We start from the raw sequence: 21,843 nt of genomic DNA, 5'->3' as shown, positions 1-21,843 counted from the left end.
TACAGAGTGATCTAAAAGGCAGTATAAATGTGAAAACTTAATAAACCACCCAATAATGTAGACAGAGAGGTAAATATTGACACACATGCGTGGAATGACATGGGATTTTATTATAACAAAAAAAGTTTACAAAATGTCCGACAGATGGCGCGTGAAAGATCTCGCCTATAGTGATGATCGTGTGCTCAGCCGCCACTTTCGTCATGCTTAGCCTCCCAGGTCCCCAGACCTCAGTCCGTGCGATTATTGCCTTTGTGCTTACCTGAAGTCGCAAGTGTATCGTGATCGACCGACTCCTCTAGGGATGCTAAAAGGCAACTTCCGACGCCAATGCCTCACCATAACTCCGGACATGCTTTACAGTACTGTTCACAACATTATTCCTCGACTACAGCTATTGTTGAGGAATGATGGTGGACATATTGAGCATTTCCTGTAATGAACATCATATTTGCTTTGTGTTACTTAGTTATGCTAATTATTGCTACTCTAATCAGGTGAAGCGTCATCTGTCGGACATTTTTTAACTTTTGTATTTTTTGGGTTCTAATAAAACCCCATGTAATTTCAAGCACGAGTGTCAATTTGTACCTCTTTATGTACATTATTCCGTGGTTTATTCAGTTTTCAAATTTATACTGACCTTTTGATCACCCGGTATATAAACGATTTTGGAGACAATCTGAGCAGCCGTCTTCGGTTGTTTGCAGACGACGCTGTCGTTGATCGACTAATAAAGTCATCAGAAGATCAAAACAAATTGGAAAACTATTTATAAAAGATACCTGAATAGTGCGAAAAGTGGCAGTTGACCCTAAATAACGAAAGTGGGAGATCATCCACATGAGTGCTGAAACTAATCCGTTAAACGCGGTTGCACGATAAATCAGTCAAATATAAAGGCAGTAAATTCAACTAAATACCTGGGAACTACAATTACGAACAACTTAAATTGGAAGGAACACATAGAAAATGTTGTGGGGGAGGCAAACTGCCGGCCGCGGTGACCGAGAGGTTCTAGGTTCTTCAGTCCGGAACCACTCTGCTGCTACGGTGGCAGCTTCGAATCCTGCCTCGGGCATGGATGTGTGTTATGTCCTTAGGTTTATTAGGTTAAGTGGTTCTAAATTCTAGGGGACTCATGACCTCAGCTATTAAGTCGCATAGTGCTCAGAGCCATTTGAACCATTTTTGCTATTGTCAAGGGATTTAGGACCGATTTCGTATTTATGGTTTTCCGGAAGGCTTTTGACACTGCACCACACAAGCGACTTATAGTGAAATTGCGTGCTTATGGAATATCGTTTCAGTTGTGAGACTGGATTTTCGATTTACTCTCAGAGAGGTCACACTTCGTAGTAATTGACGGAAAGTCATCCTGTAAAACAGAAGTGATTTCTGGCGTTCTCCAAGGTAGTGTTATAGGCCATTTGCAGTTCCTTATCTATATAAACGAATTGCGAGACAATCTGAGCAGCCGTCTCAGGATTGTTTCGGATGACGATTTCCTTTATCGACTATTAAAGTCATCAGAAGATTAAAAAAAAATACAAAACCATTTGGAAAAGATATCAGAATTGTGCGAAAATTGGCAGTTGACTCTAAGTAACGAAAAGATTGATGTCATCCACAAGAGTGCTGAAACGAAGCTTTTACGGAGGGTAGGACGTCAAACGCGCCGAGTAGGAGCAGGAGGGGCATGACAGGACGTTTTAATTTCCAGTGTCTATACTTTTACAAACAAATTCATAAAACTTTGTCAGCATCGCCATGAAGGATTCAGGATTCACACTCATTGCAGTGGAAGTACTAAAATATAACAAAATAATTTTTTTATGTGTGGAATTTCATCATTTTTTCACTCACTAATGGCTGCATTTGCTGCTCCAGGTAAACCTTTCTTCATAAGTTAGAGAGATTCTACGATGAATTTTGCACAGCATGCATACCATACTTACAGGTGTATGAAACTCTAGAATTTATCTAATTTATGAAAAAACGGATGATCTGTTGTATTTTAAACTTCATGTTTGGGAAAAACACACATTTTGTAGTTAATTACCTAAATTTTTACCACAGTTTTTAATAGATTTGGAAAATTCTAGAGCTCCATACACCTTTCAGTATGGTTTGTATGCTGTGCAGAATTCATCGAACCATCTCTCTTGCTTATGAAGAAAAGTGTACCTATAGCAACAAATGCTACCATTAGTAAGTGAAAAAAATGATGAGATTTCTAATGTAAAAAAAATACTTGGTTATGTTTTCGAACTTCCACTGCTATGAGTGTGAATTCTGAATCCTTCCTGGTCATGCTGACAAAGTTTTACGAATTTATTTGTAAAAGTATAGCCAGTGGAAATTAAAATGTCCTGTGGTGCCTCTCCTGCTCCAAGTCAGCCCGTTTGACTTCCTACCCCCCATAAACGCGGTTATACGGTAAATAAATCAAATATAAAGGCAGTAAATTCAACTAAATACCTAGGAACTACAATTACGAACAACTTATATTGGAAAGAACACACAGAAAATGTTGTGGGGGAGGAAAACTGCCGGCCGTGGTGGCCGAGAAGTTCTAAGCTCTTCAGTCCGGAATCACGCGGCAGGTTCGAATCCTGCTTCGGGGATGGATATGTGTGATGTCCTTAGGTTAGTTAGGTTTACGTTTAGGGGGCTCATGACCTCAGGTGTTAAGTCATATAGTGCTTGCAGCCATTTGAATTTGGAGGCAAACAGAGGACTGCGTTTTATTGCTATGACACGTAGAAAATGTAACAGATCTACAAAGGAGACAGCCAACACTACGCTTATTCATCCTGTTTTAGAATGCTGCTACACGGTGTGGGATCCTTACCAGATAAAATTAACGGAGTGCATCGAAAAAGTTCAAAGAACGGCACCACGTTTCTATTATTATTATTATTACTATTATCGCGAAATATGGGAGAGAGTTTCACTGAAACGTTACAGGACTTGGGCTGCCACGGAATCTTCTTACGAAATTCCAAAATTTCTCCTCCGAATGGCCGGCCGGGGTGGCCGAGGGGTTCTAGGCGCTACAGTCTGGTACCGCGCGACTGCTACGGTCGCGGGTTCTAATCCTGCCTCGGGCATGGGCGTGTGTGATGTCCTTAGGTTAGTTTGGTTTAAGTAGTTCTAAGTTCTAGTGGACTGATGACCTTAGAAGTTAAGTCGCATAGTTCTCAGAGCCATTTGAGCCATTTTCCTCCGAATGCGAAAATATTTTGTTGAGATCGATCTACACAGAGAGAAAGATCACCACGATAATGTAAGGGAAACTAGAGCTCGTACGGAAGGATATAGGTGTTCGAGATTGGAATAACACGGAATTGTGAAGGTGGTACGTTGAACCCTCTGCCCGGCACTTAAATATGATTTGCAGAGTATCCACGTAGATGTAGATGTAGATGCTCGGTTTTGTTGGAGCAGTAGATTTGGTTGCGTACTCAAGCTATCAATGTCTTCCTTCTGTCGTCAACGGCACATCAGTCGTACTAACAGACCTCCAGCTATGTGATGGAGTCATTTTGAAGTATTTGCACGGCAGTTTTTGAGAAGCTTCTTTCTCTTTTCTTTTTTGTGTGTCGTGAGGCTTCTCACTGGTTTGAGTTTCTCCCCTGCGCCAAACTCATCATCTCAGGGTAGCACTTGCAAGCTACGTCTCCGATTATTTGCTGGATGTATTCAAATCTCGGTCTTCCTCTACAGTTTTTACCCTCTACAACTCCCTCCAGTACCATGGAAATCATTTCCTAATGTCTTAACATTCATCTGTAGCAATACAATTCAAATGCTTCGACTCTCTTCTGTTCCGGTTTTACCACAGCCCATGTTTCACTGCCGTACACTGCTGTGCTCCAAACGTACGTTCACAGAAATTTCTTTCTAAAATTAAGGCCTGTGCTTGGTTATACACTTCTCTTGGCCAGGAATGCCCATTTTCCGGTGCTAGTCTACTTCTGATGACCTCCTTGCTCGGTCCGTCATTGGTGTTTTTTTGAATAGATAGCAGAAATCTTTAACTTCATGTGCTTCGTGACCATCAGTCCTGATGTTAAGTTTCTGTCTCATCTCATTCCTGGTGTTCCTCATTTCTTTCTCCTTTCTTCTAGTTAACCTCAGTCGATATTCTGTACTCATTAGACTGTTCATTCCTTTCAGCAGATCATGTAATTCTTTTTCACTTTCTCTCAAGATAGCAATGTCATCAGCGAATCGTATCATTGATATCCTTCCACCTTCAATTTTAATTCCACTCCTAAGTCTTGCTTTCATTTCCAAAATTGCTTCTTCTTTGTACAGGTTGAACAGCAGGGGCAAAAGACTGCATTCCTGTCTTACACCGTTTTTAATAAGTGCACTTCGTTCTTGATCGTCCACTGTTATTATTCCCTCTTGGCTCTTGTACATATTGTATATTACCCGTCTCTCTCTATAGCATACCCATATTTTTCTCCGAATTTCGAACATGTTGCACCATTTTGTATTATCGAACGGCTTTTACAGGTCGACAAGCCATATGAACGTGTCTAGATTTTTCTTTAGTCTTGCTTCCATGTCAACCGGAACGTCTGAATTGCCTGTCAGGTGCATTAACCTTTCCCAAGGCCAAAGTGGTCGTTATCTACCACATACTCATTTTTTCCATTCTTCTGTATATTATTATTGTCAGAAAATCATGTGGATGAGATGTTAACTTGATTGTGCGACAATTCTCGCTCTTGTCGGCTCTTACAGTCTTAGGAATTGTGTGGATAATATATTTACGGAAGTCAGATGGTTTGTCGCTAGACCCACACATTTTATGCCGACCAGGGTGGCCTAGAGTTTCTAGGCACTACAGTCTGCAACTGCGCGACCGCTACGGTCGCAGGTTCGAATCCTGCTTCGGGCATAGATGTTTGTGATGTCCTTAGGTTAGTTAGGTTTAAGTAATTCTAAGTTCTAGGGGTCTGATGACCTCAGCTGTTTAGTCCCATAGTCCTCAGAGCCATTTGGACCACACTTTCTATACACCAGTGACAATAGTCGGTATGTTGCCTTTTTCTCCAATGATGTTAGAAATTTTGATGGAATGTTATCTACCCCTTCTGCCTCAATTGTTCTTAAGTCCTGCAACGCTTTTTTGAATTCCGCTTCTAATACTGGATCCCCCATCTCTGCTAAATCGACTCCTGTTTCGGCTTCAATCACATCAGACAAATCTTCCCCCGCACATACTTTCAGTGTATTCTTTCCACTTATCCGCTCTCTTCTTCATCTGACAGCAGAATTTCTGTTCCACTCTTAAAGTTACCACCTTCGCCTCTAATTTCACTAAAGTTTGTTTTGACTTTCCTGTTTGCTGATTCAGTCCTTCTGACAAACATTTCTCATGGGATTTCTTCACATTTTTCATGCAGCCATTCCGTCTTAGCTTCCCTGCAGTTCCTATTTATTTCATTGCTCAGCGAGTTTTATTTCTGTATTCGTGAATTTCACTGAACATTTTTGTACTTCCTACTTTCGTGAATCAACTGAAGTATTTCTTCCGTTACCCATGGTTTCTTTGCAGTTATCTTCTTTGTACCTATGTTTTTCTTTCCAGCTTCTGTGATTGCCTCTTCAATTATACTAGCTACTGCAATATTGCTTATAGCCTTAGAGAACGTCAAGCGTATCTCGTCATTCATTAGTACTTCCGTATCGCACTTCTTTGGGTATTGATTCTTCTTGAATCATCCCTTACACTTCAGCCTACTGTTCATCACTACTATAAGAAGTTGTATTAGCCTTGAAAAGGAAAGCAGCTATTACGAATAAAGTCATAAGCAAGCACCATGTTACGAGAGAGGATTCCTTGGTCTGGTCATTCTCTTACTTTCGTATACCTTCCCGTATACTCTGGGGTGATAAAACTCATGGGATAGCAATATGAACATAAACGGCTGACGATAGTATCGCTTAAACAAGATACGTAAGGGCAGCGCATCAACGGAATTCTCATTTAAACTCAGGTGAATCACGTGAAAATTTTTCCAATCGGATTATCGCCGCATGACGGGAAATAACTGACTTTCAACGCGGAACAGTAGTTGTAGCTAGACGCATTGGAAATTTCATTGCGGAGTTCGGCTGTTCCGAGATACACAGTGTTATGGGTCTGCCGAGAATATGAAATTGCAGGCATTACCCCTCATCAAGCACAATGTAGTTTATGACGGCCTTAACTTAATGATCGAGAGGAGAGGCGTTTGTGTGGATTTCTCAGCGCTAACAAACAACATGGTTACTAGGAGACCATTTGCAGCGTTTCGTTCACTTCATATTCCTAAACAGCGATAGCGGTCTTAGGGATGACAATGTTCTATGTCACCTGAACGCAGTTGTTCGCGACTGGTTTGAAGAAAATTTTGAATAGTTCGGGCGAATGATTTTGCCACCTAGATCGTCCGACATGAATCCCATCGAACATTCATCGGATATAATCGAGAAGTCAGTTCATGTGCAAAATGCTGCACGAGCAACACTTTCGCATTTGTGGATCGCTATAGAGCGGCTGAGCATTTCTGCAGGGGCTTCCATGGGCTTTCTGGCTCCATATCACGTCGAATTTCTGCACTATGCCGAGCAAATATTGGATCCGACACGATATTAGGGGGTATCTCACGACATTTGTCACCTAGTGCTGCTTTTCTGTGCAGTCGTCCGCATTAGTCATTACGAAGTAATATGCATAACAATTTTGAAGAAAGCTGTATGAACTCTTGGAAGGAAATCAGCTACTAGGAGCAAAGCAGCTTGCCACGAGAGAGGCATCTGCCGCTCAACACAGTGATGTATTAGTCAAGCATCCATAGCGTGGATCACATAGCTTAGGTGACCGTGGGTTTGTCAATTGGCTACCAGTGGACGTTGTGGCACACTATCAACTTTCGTATCTCTAAAGCTATGCACATCGAGAAAGGACATCACACACATCCAAGCCCGAGGTAGGATTCGAACCTGCGACCATAGCAGTCGCACGGTTCCGGACTGCGCGCATAGAACCGCGAGACCAACGCGGCCGGCTTCTAATTCTCCGTGAACACTTCTGAGGTTACAACGAATTAAATGTCTTTGAAAATGGGTAACAATAATAACGATAGTCATAGTGGCTCTTTCGTGACGAGCAATCGAAACGTCGATGTGCGTATAAAGTCACACGGAATTACAGGATAGGCCAAGGTGATCCAACCGCATGGCCGCCGCGATCGCTGAATTTAACTCCTAAGGATTACTTCTTGTGCGATTGTGTGCAAAGTTTAATATACGAGACTTGTGTAGATACAGAAGAAGATCTGCTGGCACGAATTGTGGACGCTGCACTAGAAATTGAAGAGACCAGGTAGAATGCACATTATGTACCATAACATGCTTCGTAGGTACAAAGTCTACAACAACGTTGGTGGTTTGCCAGCCGCTTTTGGTAGCGATCATTGATTATTTATGGTCAACGACAACTCAGTCCTTATTAAATTTCGGTATCTCGGTGTCGTGATTTCGTCCACACTCGGGGATGTCAATACCTACTCCGTCGGATACGTTAACTTAAACGCTGTGGAACCACAAGAAGTGGCTTTGCTACTCATATGCAGACTCTTTGCCTTCCTCCGAAACAAAAAACGACTACCGGTAACAATTCCTCTCCTGTGGCTAGTTATGTGATTTTAAATTTCATATTATACCATCCAGTCAACTAATAGCCACAGCATAATGAAACATATACGATTGGCTCGATGAGTGTTTGACCAATAGATCATTACACTGACCTATATACACACTGTCAAATGGAGGCACTTCACTAACGTATTTCATGCAAAAAACCAACACAACATGACGGAAAAAGTGAATACGCTTCCTGTGCGGGAATGACGTTACTGTGCGGCACTTTTGGAAGCAGACACTGGGAAGCAGACGCTGGGCCATCTGGAGATTTGGATCTGCCCTGGAAGCGTGCTCGGACAGCCGAAGTTGTTATGACGATCGCTCGAGAGAAACGGGAAATCTGGGCTCGAATCCCGGCCCGGCTAAAATTTTCACATGTTTCTACTAACTTCTATAGATGCTGTAGTACTGTACTCACAGTTCTGGGAGTACATATTATGATAATTTGTCTGCCATATGTTTTATCAGAACAGAAATGGCAATCAATGAAGCTTTAGCTGTGCGACGGTCATACAGAAACTAATATTGAATATGATATCAATAGAAAAATACAAAACAGAGGATAATAGTGGTATATTCTGTACACGTCAGTGAACACCACCATCTGAATATATAGTTATCACCAAGGTGAAAGCAGATTTGCATTCAGCCGTCACCTCTAGGAATGGTTCCACTGCGCATGAAATTCTCTTCATCCAAACAGTAAATACTCAGTCATTTATAATACCGAAATTTTAACATAAATTTCGAAACACGGTGAAACTTGACATTTTTCACGTATACCAATCATTGACGAAGTTGAATTAAGAAAAAAGTGGCCCAAATACTCCTTGACTACAAGCTTTCGGAGAAGTGGACTCTCATACTGCTACCGAGCCTGATACAGAACACGGTCGTACAATGTTTCAGCCGGACATATGCTCTGTTTCAGTGTTTCTCAACAAAATATAGTAGTTTCTCAGCCCACATGCTTGGACAGTGTTAGACCACGTTAGGAGGATCCAGTGAAAAAGATTCCCCGTGGGTAAGGAAGGAATCTACCAGCTCGTAACTCCACTGTTTCATCTGCTGGCGCCCCGTAAAGACAAACTCTCGTCCTAGCCCAGGCTTGCTATGCACCGCGGCTCCCTTCAGTAAAAGAATTTCTTTTGCTTTCTTATTTAAGGCCGCTTGGAGGCTCTCATACAACTTTTTTCTACTACTACTGCTGAGGCTGGCGGGAGATATCTGTCCCTCGCTTTGATGAATACAGTCTGTTTCTTTGCCCTTTCTGAACAAAAATATAAAATTGTAAAATGGAACCATGTCAACGTATTTACAGACTCACCACTGTTTTTACCAAATCTCTGTTACAAAAACAAGAACGAGTCTCTCTGAATCTGTCCAGCATAGCAGGAGAAGGCAAGCAGCATCTGTCTCTCCCGCTTTTCACTTATTTCAAGATAACTGAAAACGACACGCCGGTAGAAATAAAACTGCTCAAGAGAACGCCTAATACATTATAGTGGAACTTGCCGCGAAAATACAGACGAAAATTCTACACAAAATCATGAAACTAAAAAGGAAAGATTATATGAATGTGGGCATGTACGAGAGAAACAAACAAACACCACGCATTCATATAGCTAATTCGACTCGATGGGTAATGGACCCATCAGCCTGGTGCAAATGCACAATTAAGGGCGGGCTCCTGAGGGAATCTCAACGTAGCGAGCTTGAAGGACATGGACGGGACTGCGGATAGGAGACGCCAGGTGGGAATATGGATCGCCGGGAGGCATGGCGAGATAATTCATGCAATGCCAACGACTACTGTGTCCGGGTGGCGCAGTGGCTAACGAACTGCCTAGCAAGCCGGAGATCCTGTTTTCGAAGTCAATGCAGCACACATTTTTCGGTGATTCCGCAAAAAAGGGGGACCGAACCAGCTGAAAGCAATAGTTCGTTCCCTGCTCTATCACTTCTCTCAACTCCACCTCCAAATTTACATAATGCACTGAAGAGCCAAAGAAAGTGGTACACCTGCCTAATATCGTGTAGGGCACGCGGGAGCACGCAGCAGTGCCGAAACACGTCTTGGCAAGGACTCGACTAATGTCTGGCGTAGCGCTGGAGGGAACTGACACCATGAATATTGCAGAGCTGTCCATAAATTCATAAGAGTACGATGTGATGGAGACCTCTTCCGAACAGCACGTTGCAAGGCAATAATGTCCATGTCTGGGGAGTTCGGTGGCCAGTGTAAGTGGTTCCTGGAGTCACTCGGTAACAATTCTGGACGTGTGGCGTGTCGCATTGTCCTGCTGGAATTGCCCAAGTTCGTCGGAATGCACAGTGATTGTAACTGGATACAGGTGATCAGGCAGGATGCTTACGTACTTGTCACCTGTCAGAATCGTTTCTAGACGTATCGCTCCAACTGCACACGTCCCACACAATTACACAGCCTCCACCAGCTTTGACCGTCCCCTGCTGGCATGCAGGGTGCATGGATTCATGAGGTTGTCTCGGTACCCGTACACGTCCAATCGCTCGATACAATCTGAAGCGAGACTCGTCCGACCAAGCAACATTTTTCCAGTCATCAACAGTCGAATGTCGGTGTTGATGGAATCAGCAGAAGCTTAACGCTTTGCGTCGTGCTGTCATCAACGATACAAGAGTGGGTCTTTAGCTCGGAAAGCCCATATCGATGATGTTTCGTTGAATGGTTCGCACGCTGATATATGGTGATTACCTAATATTGTGTCACGCTGAACGATTCTCTTCAGTCGTCGTTTGTCCCGTTCTTGCAGGACCTTTTTCCGGCCGTAGCGATGTCGGATATTTGATGTTTTACCAGATTCCTGGTATTCACGGTAGACTCGTGAAACGGTCGTACAGGGAAAATCCTCACTTCATCACTACCTCGGAGATGCTGTGTCCCATCGCTCGTGTTCCGGCTATAACACGACGTTCAAACTCACTAAAATCTTAATACCGTCCCATTGTAACAGCAGCAACCGACCTAACAACTGTGCCAGACAGTTGTTTTCTTATGGAAGCGTTGCTGACCGCATCGCTGTAATCTGCCTGTCTTGTTATCTCTCTATTTGATTACGCATGCCTATACCAGCTTCTTTGGCGCTCTAGTGTAAAAGGGAAGTGCTATGTCCCATCATGAAGTGGTATTATTTATTACGTTCACATACCTCTTGCGTTCATGAAATAGTAGCCCACCACTTCACAGCCTCCACAAGACATTAGTTTTATAGTTATGATTGGAGCGGTTAGAAGAGAAAAGTGATACAGAAGTGAAGGTAGTAATTTACCCCATTAATCACTAATTTATAAGACGTGTGAGAGTATATCTACTATTAATAATTACTGCTATCATCATTACTGCTTTCGGCATGTATTTTTCACTTTAGCTGAACGGAGCCGCTCGGTGTAGCCGCACGGTCTTAGGCGCCTTGACACGGTTCTTGCGGCTCCCGCCGTCGGAGGTTCGAGTCCTCCCTAGGGCATGGGTTTGTGTATTGTCCTTAGCATAAGTTAGTTTCAGTTAGATTGAAAAATGTGTAAACCTAGTGACCGATGACTTCAGCAGTTTGGTCCCACAGGAACCTACCCCAAATTTTCCAAATTAACCGGAATATGAACGTGACTAAATGACAGATACAAAAGAAATAAGTACTTGTCGCTATGTTGCATCTTCTGTTACTGAGATAACACCTTTGAAAATCTGGATTTACTGACCAGGTGAGTGAGTCTAAGTTACACAGTTTTCAGCATTTGCTCTAATGTTTCGAACCCACTATTACTCTATAATAACTTCAAAACTTAATACCTTTACTTTAAGCCACAATGTGTGCTACTTTCACTTCGCCATTATGGGAGAGCTATGAAGTAAGAACTAAACTTAGAAATGAACACAGGTTACTCTCGGTTGGAAACAGGTCAAAGTGTAAGAAGAGTCGCAGCCAAATCGCTTCTCATCCTCGTGTTGCGGTCGGGAATTATCACGAGACAGTAAATCCCCGTTGGAAAACACGACACGATATTTTATTGCGGGTTTCCCGGGACAGTCATTGCATCTCGTTACCACATAACGTTGGAAACGTGGCAGTGATCTCACGAATGTTTCTGTTTCGATCATTTTTCATCTTACTGTGACCAGTCACGACTCTTATACAGCTGTACCGTAAATGCCGCATATTCTGTAACAAAAGAGGAAGCTTTATGTGACACACGCGAAGGGTGACACCTGCTTCATGACACGACTCAACAGCGGGTCTTACTTCCCGGACGCCATGAAGCATTTATCGAATTGCACCAATCCCCACTTCAGTGATTACCAAAATTTCGGATTCCGTTATGCATGATTTAAGTAACGTGTCAGCTATTATCCTCCATAAATTTCAGTGCCCTATTCTCTTTAAGGCGATCAAAAACTAGAGCTCGTTTATGGAAAATGACGAAGGTAAACAGCGTTTACACTCAAAAAATATATATATTAATTTAATCAACAAATGGTCCTAAAAACTAAAATAAATTACACTGATGTTCCACAGTAATATATATATCACTGCTCGTATTCAACTAGCGTTTGGTCTTTTAGATCGTCCTCATACAGGTCCTGGACGAGCCAAACATTCTGGTTACACTCTCGTACAAGGGATAATACTACATAGGGGAGACTGCTGTCAGAAGCAACACACTCAAGAATACCACTGATTCAAAACTACCGGTGCAACAACGTTTGACAAAATGTCGCGGCGCGTTTCTTACTACGAAAAGTCCGCAGCACGTTGCACAAGGTCGTTAACAGGAAGATACTGCCACAGGGAGCGTGAAGACCTCCTTGGATCATAAGTATGGAAGAAACGTGGATTCGGTAGAACGAACCACGGATAAAGCGGCAGTCCACTGAATGGAAAAGGCCTGGTTCCCCTCGCCCACAGAACGTACACCGTGAACCAGCTGCATCATATTGTATTGCAGCGTCAGACGGTCAGTGCAGTCTACTGCTGCAACCTTCGTCCCCCAACTGAGAAGAAACCGGCAGCAGCTTGTGGCACTGCAGCTCATCATCCTTCGTGACAATGCACATTGCCACAGGCGATCCCTGTGGAGGAACTCCTGCGTACGTGGGATTGGAAGATACTGGAACACCCACCATTTCACCAGATATGAGTCTGTGCAATGACGACCTGTTTACCAAAATGAATGGACCTCTTCATGGCAGGCGCTACAACACCACGGAAGACGTCATCTCTGCCATAGGGCGGTCCTTCACATACATCGACAAAGATGGCGCTCTGACGGTGTACGACGATTTCCATCTGTATGAGGGAAGTTGAACGAGATGCGAGGAGATTATATCGAGTGTATGTAATATGGTGAACGTCTGTCAGTAAAGTCTTTGGATTTTGGCCACTACTTTTTATGCAACCCTAGTATAAAATGTTGAATGTGAAGTTCATAAAATAATAAGAAATGTACCTAAGCTAATTTACAGGTTCCGCCAGTTTCAAATATTCCGGGTTTACTGCTCGAGTGAAATAGGTTTCAGTGCCAATGTCTTTCAGTCTAATTTTAGTTATTGTCTCGGTCAGTGTTCTATGTACGGCCAGATTAATTGCTGACAAACTACTGTCACTCCCTATACTGGGTTGAGATTCCAGCGATTCCAGTTCATTGTACGCCAATTGGACGATGGGTTGGGGAGGGAGGAGGAAGATATATGGAGAAAGTGTGTGTGTGTGTTCTGAGTCATTTTTAACTAGTCTCATGCTGCTTATCTGCATATATGAGCCGAGCATGTGAGGAGTTACATAATTATAAGCCTGATATTTCTCTTGAACACAGCAGCATAACTACCAAACGGTAACAGTTATTAGGTACACCGAGGCAGGGACATATTCTTCGAGTAAGCTATCCTGGGCTTCCGTTTCAACTACACTCCTGGAAATTGAAATAAGAACACCGTGAATTCATTGTCACAGGAAGGGGAAACTTTATTGACACATTCCTGGGGTCAGATACATCACATGATCACACTGACAGAACCACAGGCACATAGACACAGGCAACAGAGCATGCACAATGTCGGCACTACTACAGTGTATATCCACCTTTCGCAGCAATGCAGGCTGCTATTCTCCCATGGAGACGATCGTAGAGATGCTGGATGTAGTCCTGTGGAACGACTTGCCATGCCATTTCCACCTGGCGCCTCAGTTGGACCAGCGTTCGTGCTGGACGTGCAGACCGCGTGAGACGACGCTTCATCCAGTCACAAACATGCTCAATGGGGGACAGATCCAGAGATCTTGCTGGCCAGGGTAGTTGACTTACACCTTCTAGAGCACGTTGGGTGGCACGGGATACATGCGGACGTGCATTGTCCTGTTGGAACAGCAAGTCTAGGAATGGTAGAACGATGGGTTCGATGACGGTTTGGATGTACCGTGCACTATTCAGTGTCCCCTCGACGATCACCAGAGGTGTACGGGCAGTGTAGGAGATCACTCCCCACACCATGATGCCGGGTGTTGGCCCTGTGTGCCTCGGTCGTATGCAGTCCTGATTGTGGCGCTCACCTGCACGGCGCCAAACACGCATACGACCATCATTGGCACCAAGGCAGAAGCGACTCTCATCGCTGAAAACGACACGTCTCCATTCGTCCCTCCATTCACGCCTGTCGCGACACCACTGGAGGCGGGCTGCACGATGTTGGGGCGTGAGCGGAAGACGGCCTAACGGTGTGAGGGACCGTAGCCCAGCTTCATGGAGACGGTTGCGAATGGTCCTCGCCGATACCCCAGGAGCAACAGTGTCCCTAATTTGCTGGGAAGTGGCGGTGCGGTCCCCTACGGCACTGCGTAGGATCCTACGGTCTTGGCGTGCATCCGTGCGTCGCTGCGGTCCGGTCCCAGGTCGACGGGCACGTGCACCTTCCGCCGACCACTGGCGACAACATCGATGTACTGTGGAGACCTCACACCCCACGTGTTGAGCAATTCGGCGGTACGTCCACCCGACCTCCCGCATGCCCACTATACGCCCTCGCTCAAAGTCTATCAACTGCACATACGGTTCACGTCCACGTTGTCGCGGCATGCTACCAAAAGACTGCGATGGAGCTCCGTATGCCACGGCAAACTGGCTTACACTGACGGCGGCGGTGCACAAATGCTGCGCAGCTAGCGCCATTCGACGGCCAACACCGCGGTTCCTGGTGTGTCCGCTGTGCCGTGCGTGTGATCATTGCTTGTACTGCCCTCTCGCATTGTCCGGAGCAAGTATGGTGGGTCTGACACACCGGTGTCAATGTGTTCTTTTTTCCATTTCCAGGAGTGTATATATCGTGAAACAATGCCTAATACAGACAGCAGTCGAAACTGGAGGTCACCTACAAGTTGTGGAGACTGGCACTTCGATATTAACGTGTAAAGAGAAATCAAAATTGCCGAACTCTCACAATGAAGTTGTGAAAAACTAGTGCTTCGAGTACCGCATGTAATCAGTATGTAGGCTGCTACAGAGGGATGGCCAGCTCTATTACGGAGGATGGAGGAGGAAGTTGGCCGCGACATTGGAAAAGCATACCACTCTGATAAAGAAAAGAAGTTAACAAGTACATGCTAACTACTTTATGACGCAGCAACTGTGACCATCTTCAGACTTCTGTCCTTGAGTCTGCAGACGCTGGCAGCAGAATAAGCTGCGGTAGTCGTTAGAGTAATACTCCCAACGGCTCTGCTTCTTATTTACGTAAGCTCACAGAACAAAATATGAGTCATCCATTTAAAACAGCGTCTTGGATTGTGTGACCGTCTGACACCAAAGTCATGTGAGTCTCGATCTCTGACGTAACCCACGGCAGTGAAGTTGTGTGTTTGTGATGTTCGGTTGTACTCAACAGCGCACTACGAAAGGTAGACACGACGTGACAGAGGGACAAAAAGGAGCTATCGTGTTTGCTCATTATCACATCGTGAACTGTTGGTGTATCAACAACTGCTTTCCTACAAGGAGTTACGGACCACTCGCGGCCATCAAAGATGGCGTAAGAACAGCCGTCTCAATACGATCCTCAGGGACAGACCAAAGGAGCTTATGAGAATTGTTTCAGTCGCAACAGGAATTGCAATAAATATTCGGAGTCAAATACTTCGCAAACGGCCATAGTCCACAAGGCATGCAAAACTGCTCAAGGTCAGTCGACTAAGGAACACAGAAACTGTGCAGTACCTGCCTGTTGCCTTGTTATGTAGTCCGACAAGTCTCAGTGTCACCGCTTCTCAAATATGCAAGGCTTTGAGAGCAGTATATTAAGGATTTAGCTCAGACCGGAGCTCTGTGCTGTTTTGGGGAAGTTTCGTATACCACGACTTGTATCCACGCATTCAGACAGCCATCGACATGAACCAAACTGTTTTTTTCAACATTCTCAGTGACCAAGTGTCCTCATTTCCATCACATCTTCGTGATCAATAGCCGAGATACGCAACGCACGTGTTCGTCGTGGCGCTCGACTCGGATCGTGATGATGGTTGAAATTTTTGCTGCCACGGGAGGAGAGTGGTGTACAGTTCTTATCACGTCTTTGTACCAATAGCATGGATTAATTTCAGACCTTCCCGCAGTTATGAAATAAGGTCACGTGACAGCGTTGATTTCGTCTATCGGACTGGGACATTAATATCGGCGGCCTCCATTCGTGCAATTCGACAGGAGAAACTCTAGATGGCCGCACCGGGTTTCGTTCTCTCTCTTCTCTCATCATCAGCACAAAAATAACACGGCACGATACACGGATCCATTACATTCCCCTTCACTCTACAAAGCAACACACGATACAACTCTCACACGTCCGCAACGAAATTGCGTTTGGAAAACATTCAGCCTTTCCGACAGAGAAATCCCGTAAAATTTCCTAGACAATAATGTCTTTCGACATTTACATTTTTATTGTAAACTTTGTCCAGAATCGAGTTGCTGAAATAATATGAGCGGTTTTGATTGTGATTGCAGTCATTTTCAAATCAGAAAATATCGTCCAAGGGCGTAACATGCCTCATATCGCACAAACAAGCACTCAGAACTAAGAACCGGTAGACGTTTTAATGGCTCTGTACTTTTTTTTACAACATGTGACGTGCTGCGCTTTGCAACTGAGAGGTCCTCAATTTGACACAGCCATCACTCGCCTTCGTAGCCTGGGTCATCAACGGACTCCATGCAACCGGTTCGAATACTGATGTTGGAAGATATTTTAGGCCAAAAGGAGAAGGAAAGGTGATGGTGTAAACATCCCAAACATCAGATTTTGCGCTAGCGTTCTGGATTAGCGGTGTCCTCGGGGGCCTCCTTGGTGTCACTCAAGTGGACAAGGCTGTGTGCCAGCAACCGGTTTCACAACAACTCCCTTCTCAATATCGACAAACACAGACAAAACACCACACTGCTACACACACCCATTGCGGTCACGTACATTCCACAGAGACAATTACTCCACAACATCCAAACAACTCGAAGACGGGGTGAAGCACTCACTCCGTCTTCAGCCCACAAGTGGCCAATCGGGACCATCCGACCGCCGTGTCATCCTCAGATAAGGAAGCGGGTAGGAGGGGCATCTGGTAAGCACACTGCTCTCCCGGCTGCTACGATGGTATCCTTTGACCGGTGCCGCTACTATTGGGTCGAGTAGCTCCTGAATTGGCATCACGAGGCCGAGTTCACCCCGAAAAATGGTAACAGCGCATGGCGGCCCTGATGGTCACCCAGCCAAATTCCGACCACGCCCGACACCGCTTAACTTCGCTGATCTCACGGGAACAGGTGTAGCCACTGCGGCAAAGCCGTTGCCCACGGGACGAAGGGAGAAAGACTTTCCCAGTTACTCGCCGCTGTGAACTGGCTACAGGTCGCCATGGCGTCGCCAACGTCAATGTTTCCATGTACCTTTGACGTAGCCTCTTCTGTGTGTGAAGATGATTACATGAAAGAGAGTGTTTGGAAAGAGCCTGGGGAATTTGTCCAGAGATCAAGTAATCAAGTATTTATGTATTCACACTATGTGGAAAAAATAGCGAATATGATTTCATTGCGGATGGTTTTCAGTCGTAACAACTTACTCAGAGTTTTCATTGAGCGCGTTCAGCACACCCAACTACTAATATGGACACAGCGTTATTGCCACCAGATGTGTGCCTAACACACAGCCATGTTCTGGAACTTAACTGCTCATGCACAACCTCACAGGGCAACAATTTTCAGTTCATTTTTGTATGAATTTCATTGCAAAATAAATGTTCAAATACTATGCCTACTTAAAACTATTTTGTATTCTGGTACCTCAATATTAGGGTTAATGTTTCTTAAGGTGTTACTAGAGAGAAACATCTATTTGATGAGACATTCCTGAGAACTTTTTTTGATTAGATCTAGGATATAGTTAAACTGGGCAATATTTAACCTGAATTACTCAAGATGGTTTATATGGCTCTAAGCACTATGGAACTTAACATGCGAGGTCATCAGTCCCCCAGCCTTAGAACTACTTAAAACTAGCTAACCTAAGGACATCATACACATCCATGCTCGAGGCAGGATTCGAACCTGCGAACCTGCTACCGTAGCAGCAGCGCGGTTCCGGACTTATGCGCCTAGTACCGTTCGGCCACAGCGGCCGGTGAATCACCCAAGAAACTTTTAATAAATAACGATGAAATGTGTCGTAAAGAAACCTACATCGAACGTTGTCTTCGATATGGGATGCGTTCATCTTTTCCGTTATGTAACTGTTGGCGCAGAGTCATTGTCTTCTTTTTCTTCCAGCAGGAAACACAGCAATAAATCGCTATTACTAATTCTGAGAAACATGCATCTACTGCTACGAACTGTTCAAGACAGAGGCTAAGAACAACTGCAGGCTACTTGCCTGTGGCGTCCTCAAATGAAATTGTTCAACTTCTCCACTGCCTAACAAAAAAAGTGAAGCACCCACAAAGCGTGGTCGGATGTCAATGCCACTTCGCACACCTACACCTCATTGGTGGATATAAATGAATAGAGTTACAAAACGGCCGTCAGAGCGCAATGGTGTTGTTGGTGTTTTGCTTTCTTACAAGACCTAGTAATGTAAGGGGTGAGAACTGTGTCGTAGGAGGTATTTTCAAAAAAATCCAGAACATTGTCCACAATAATTTTTTGCGCTTATCTTTTGCTTATTGTGCACTGTCTTTTTCGAAATACTCCCCTCCACAAATAATACACCGCTCGCAATGGCGTTTCCACTTCCGGAAGCAGTCTTGGTACGTCTCTTGCTGGATCGCGAGAAGTGCCGCCTGCGAATTTTGTTTCCTCTCGTTTATCGTTGGAAATCTTCGTCCTTGAAATGGGGTTTTCAACTTTGAAATTCCAAAAACTTCCACAGGTCCAAGTCTGGAGAGTACAGAGCATGAGGCAGCACAGTGATATCTTTTTTTTCTCGCAGGCTTCGCAACACATACCGATAGTACCATCCATTTACAGATTCTCCCTGGGCACGAATTTATAACTAACTAATTATTGAAATTCAAAGGAATCTGTCAGCATGGCTTTGACATTTGACCTTATCTGACAGGCTTCTTTTGGCCTTGGGGAACCTTTCCCGGTTTTTTATGAAGATTGAACCTTGGTCTCAACATCATAACAGTAGACCCACGTCTCATCACCAGCTATGATTCTCTTAAGGAACATCTCGTTCTCATTTTTGCCATCCCAAAGATCTTCACAGATTGCGAGGTGAAGGTTTTTCTGGTGTTGACTCAGGAGCTGTAGGACGTACTTGGAGGCAAAACGATGCATTCAGAAATGCTGTGTCAGGCTTTCATGACATTATCCAACTTAAATGTGGCGTTCTTCTGCAATCTCTCGGACAGTCATTCTTCGATTCAGAAGATCAATTTCGCTGTCGCTCCTGACATGAGCGTAATCGGTAGACGTCGAAAGGCGTCCTGAACGACGGACATACACTCCTGGAAATTGAAATAAGAACACCGTGAATTCATTGTCCCAGGAAGGGGAAACTTTATTGACACATTCCTGGGGTCAGATACATCACATGATCACACTGACAGAACCACAGGCACATAGACACAGGCAACAGAGCATGCACAATGTCGGCACTAGTACAGTGTATATCCATCTTTCGCAGCAATGCAGGCTGCTATTCTCCCATGGAGACGATCGTAGAGATGCTGGATGTAGTCCTGTGGAACGGCTTGCCATGCCATTTCCACCTGGCGCCTCAGTTGGACCAGCCTTCGTGCTGGACGTGCAGACCGCGTGAGACGACGCTTCATCCAGTCCCAAACATGCTCAATGGGGGACAGATCCGGAGATCTTGCTGGCCAGGGTAGTTGACTTACACCTTCTAGAGCACGTTGGGTGGCACGGGATACATGCGGACGTGCATTGTCCTGTTGGAACAGCAAGTTCCCTTGCCGATCTAGGAATGGTAGAACGATGGGTTCGATGACGGTTTGGATGTACCGTGCACTATTCAGTGTCCCCTCGACGACCACCAGAGGTGTACGGCCAGTGTAGGAGATCGCTCCCCACATCATGATGACGGGTGTTGGCCATGTGTGCCTCGGTCGTATGCACTCCTGATTGTGGCGCTCACCTACACGGCACCAAACACGCATACGACCATCATTGGCACCAAGGCAGAAGCGACTGTCATCGCTGAAGACGACACGTCTCCATTCGTCCCTCCATTCACGCCTGTCGCGACACCAATGGAGGCGGGCAGCACGATGTTGGGGCATAAGCGGAAGACGGCCTAACGGTGTGCGGGACCGTAGCCCAGCTTCATGGAGACGGTTGCGAATGGTCCTCACCGATACCCCAGGAGCAACAGTGTCCCAAATTTGCTGGGAAGTGGCGGTGCGGTCCCCTACGGCACTGCGTAGGATCCTACGGTCTTGGCGTGCATCCGTGCGTCGCTGCGGTCCGGTCCCAGGTCAACGGGCACGTGCACCTTCCGCCGACCACTGGCGACAACATCGATGTACTGTGGAACCTCACGCCCCACGTGTTGAGCAATTCGGCGGTACGTCCACCCGGCCTCCCGCATGCCCACTATACGCCCTCGCTCAAAGTCCGTCAACTGCACATACGGTTCACGTCCACGCTGTCGCAGCATGCTACCAGTGTTAAAGACTGCGATGGAGCTCCTTATGCCACGGCAAACTGGCTGACACTGACGGCGGCGTTGCACAAATGCTGCGCAGCTAGCGCCATTCGACGGCCAACACCGCGGTTCCTGGTGTGTCCGCTGTGCCGTGCATGTGATCATTGCTTGTACAGCCCTTTCGCAGTGTCCGGAGCAAGTATGGTGGGTCTGACACACCGGTGTCAATGTGTTCTTTTTTCCATTTTCAGGAGTGTATTTCAGTTCCGTCCGGCGATTTTTAAAATGTGTGAACCATTTTGTAGCACCGAGTACGGCCGAAGCTCCCATCACCATAGGCTTTCTGCGTCATTTGGTTTGTCTCTGTAAAGGTTTTCTTGAGTCTCACGCAAAATTTTATGCAGACGCGTTGCTGCTCTAACTCTGCCATCTCGAAATTCGCAAACAGTGTGACACAACGTTCTACTCAGTACAGCAATGAACAGTAACTAACAGACACACAACGATGATCCTTCTGGCAGTCACACTTGAAACCTAGGCCTACGCCGTGATGCCAGTCGCATTTCGCTCCAACCCACCATTGGCGCGAAATTAAGAATGTTCTAGAATTTTTTGAAAAGACTTCGTATGATTGGTGATCACTGTGAAGGATACGGAGATGCCACGCACTCGTATTAGACAGCGTTATGAGCACCTGACAGAGTTTCAAAGGAGCCTGATTGAAGGCGTTCATCTAGTCGGTTGGTCGAATAGTTCAGTGTTAAGATTTGTGGGTAATTCGGATGCAACAGCGGTCTGATGCTAGACTGCATGGGAAGGTGAGGGCCGGCATACATGTCGTAAATGTTCAGGTCAGACACACCAGATTATCCAAAAACAGGATCGCCGTACCGTGCACCAAGCACGTCGCAACCATTCACATTTGCGTCTGCCATCCGAGAACAAGTAATGGACTCCCTCCA

General features: G+C 45.2%; 1 protein-coding gene across 1 annotated transcript in view; it reads left to right on the top strand.

Moving 5' to 3' along the window:
• The window catches only part of LOC126267664 (clavesin-1-like), a 70,686-nt gene that overhangs the window by 1,235 nt on the left and 47,608 nt on the right, over positions 1–21,843 (top strand). The gene's annotated exons all lie outside the window — the stretch shown is intronic.

The sequence above is a fragment of the Schistocerca gregaria genome, chromosome 4 (genome assembly GCF_023897955.1).
Source record: "Schistocerca gregaria isolate iqSchGreg1 chromosome 4, iqSchGreg1.2, whole genome shotgun sequence".
Classification (NCBI taxonomy): Eukaryota; Metazoa; Arthropoda; class Insecta; order Orthoptera; family Acrididae; genus Schistocerca; species Schistocerca gregaria.
The sequence above is the reverse complement of the archived record's forward strand: the minus strand, read 5'-3'. Positions and strand labels throughout refer to the sequence as shown.